At 39.6% G+C, this 2,338-nt stretch overlaps 1 non-coding gene across 1 annotated transcript; it reads right to left on the bottom strand.

Moving 5' to 3' along the window:
• Positions 1-670: 670 nt before the first annotated feature.
• LOC132653342 (small nucleolar RNA SNORA48) lies at positions 671-808 on the bottom strand. Its single transcript, XR_009591109.1, has one exon. It is a non-coding gene; the product is annotated as a small nucleolar RNA SNORA48 (small nucleolar RNA).
• Positions 809-2,338: the final 1,530 nt, after the last annotated feature.

Genomic DNA, 2,338 nt, shown 5'->3' with positions numbered 1-2,338 from the left:
TCTTTTAAGGTCTGTAAGGAATTGTTGGTAATTTGATGAAAATTGCATTGAATCTGTAGATTTCTTTTGGTAAGATGGCCATTTTCACTTTGTTAATTCTGCCAACTCATGAGCATGGGAGATCTTTCCATCTTCTGATATCTTCTTTTATTTCTTTCTTCAGAGACTGTAAATTTTTTTCATACAAGGCTTTGACTTGCTTGGTTAGCTTCACCCCAAGGTACTTTATGTCCTTTGTGGCTATTATGAAGGGTGTTGTTTCCCTAATTTTGGTCTCAGCCCTTTTGGGATCATCCTTGTTGTAAAACATTTTATCGATATTTTTGTGAGTTTCTCATCATTCACTACAGTCTCGCTCATCTCTGTTTCCTCTCATAACTGTCTTTTGCTCTTGTAACACCCCCGATACACACACACACACACACACACACACACACACACACACACAGCATTGAAAATATCTTATTGTAGAAGCTGTGGTGTGTCACAGGTCTCTGCGTGGTGACAGGTAGCCTTCTTTGTATCCATGGCCACCTGTGCTATGTGTAAGAGGGCAGACCTGAGTGTGTTTTTCCATGCCTATACTGCATGGCATGGTGGACTGCAGGTCTCTGTCTATCTGCTCTAACACTGCACTGCCTAGATTCAATTTAATTTGATTTTTATCAAATTAGAGGTATTAGGTATAAAATAGCTTTGGACACCAAGCCAGGCATCAAGTTAGCATGAACTGCCATCTGCTGTGCCCTTGACTGATATAAGAACACCACCACCAACAAGGTGTCCCTTTGCCTATTGCCAGAGGGTAAGCAATGTTTAGTTGCCTGTCATTCTTTGTCTCTGCATTGGTCCTTTTGAACAAGATTCCCCCATTTAATTATTTCCCCATTAAAGACAACATGCCTATCAGTGTTATCCTTGTTTAAGTCTTATATAGGCAGTGGTATTACTGAGGCATTATGAGTGTAGCTTCCCTGTTGTTTCTAGAAGACACAACCTCACAGTAGCTTTCCTGGTCCTTTAGTCTTTACAATCATTATGTCCTCTTTTCTATGTTGTTCCCCAAACCATAGGTGTGGGAATTCAGTTTTAGATGTATCAAGTATGGCAGCATAACCCACAATCACTCGGTTTTCACAATTTGATGTAGTGGTCTCTTTCTGTTGCAAAGAGATGTTTCTTTAATAATAGACAAATGCCCACTTATCTGCAGGTGTAAGTATAGATGTTAAGAATGCAGTTAAGGCATCATGCTGATTTAGTTACATGGTAGTGGTAGGTTCTCCTCTGAGATCCAAAACTTCAGTGGCCCCAGATTTCCAGTACCACACGTGATCTCCCTCAGGTCCAAAACACCTTAAATCCATTTAGAGAGTTGCTAGCTAGCCCCATGATACGAGTGACACCATTGCACCCTTACAGTATCATGGCACTGGTCATTGTTGCGGTTCATAATGCAATAGTTTTCGAAGGAACACCATGGACCTGTGAGTGAGAATAATTATTTTGTTAGATATTAGGATGGCTACCTCAGCTTGTTTTCTGGGTCTGTTTGCTTGAAAGACATTTTTCCAGCCCTTTACTCTGAAGTAGTGTTTATCTTTGTTGCAGAGGTGTGTTTCTTGGATGCAGCAGAATGTTGGATCCTGTTTCCACACCCATTCTGTTAGTCTGTGTCTTTTTATTGGAGAGTTGAGTCCATTGATGTTGATAGATAATAGTGACCAATGAATGTTAGTTCCTTTTATATTGGAGTCTGTGGCCCTACCGTGTTCCATCGCTTGTTTTCTTTTAATTTTTGTTGGGATATTATCTGCAAGCTATGTCTTCTTGGGTGAAGTTGTTTTCAGTGGATTGGAGTTTTCCTTCCAGTATCTTCTGTAGGGATGGTTTGCTATGTAGATATTGCATAAATTTAGTTTTGTCATGGAATGTTTTGTTTTCTCCATCTATGTTGATTGAAAGCTTTGCAGGGTATAGTAGTCTGGGTTGGCATCTGTGGTCTCTTAGAGTCTGCATGACACCTGCCCAGCCCCTTCTAGTTTTCATAGTTTCTGATGAGAAGTCCGGTGTGATTCTGATAGGTCTGCCTTCATATGTTACTTGGCCTTTTTCCCTTGCTGCTTTTAATATCTTTTCTTTGTTCTGTAGATTTAGTGTTTTGACTATGATGTGACGTGATATGTTTCTTCTCTGGTCTAGTCTATTTGTTGTTCTGTAGGACTCTTGTATATTTATGGACATCTCTTTCTTTAAGTTGGGAAAATTTTCTTCTATGATTTTCTTGAAAATATTTTCTGGACCTTGGATCCTGGAGTCTTCTTTTTCATCAATTCCT

The sequence above is a fragment of the Meriones unguiculatus genome, chromosome 3, assembly GCF_030254825.1.
Source record: "Meriones unguiculatus strain TT.TT164.6M chromosome 3, Bangor_MerUng_6.1, whole genome shotgun sequence".
Classification (NCBI taxonomy): Eukaryota; Metazoa; Chordata; class Mammalia; order Rodentia; family Muridae; genus Meriones; species Meriones unguiculatus.
This window is presented reverse-complemented; position numbering and strand designations above follow the sequence as displayed.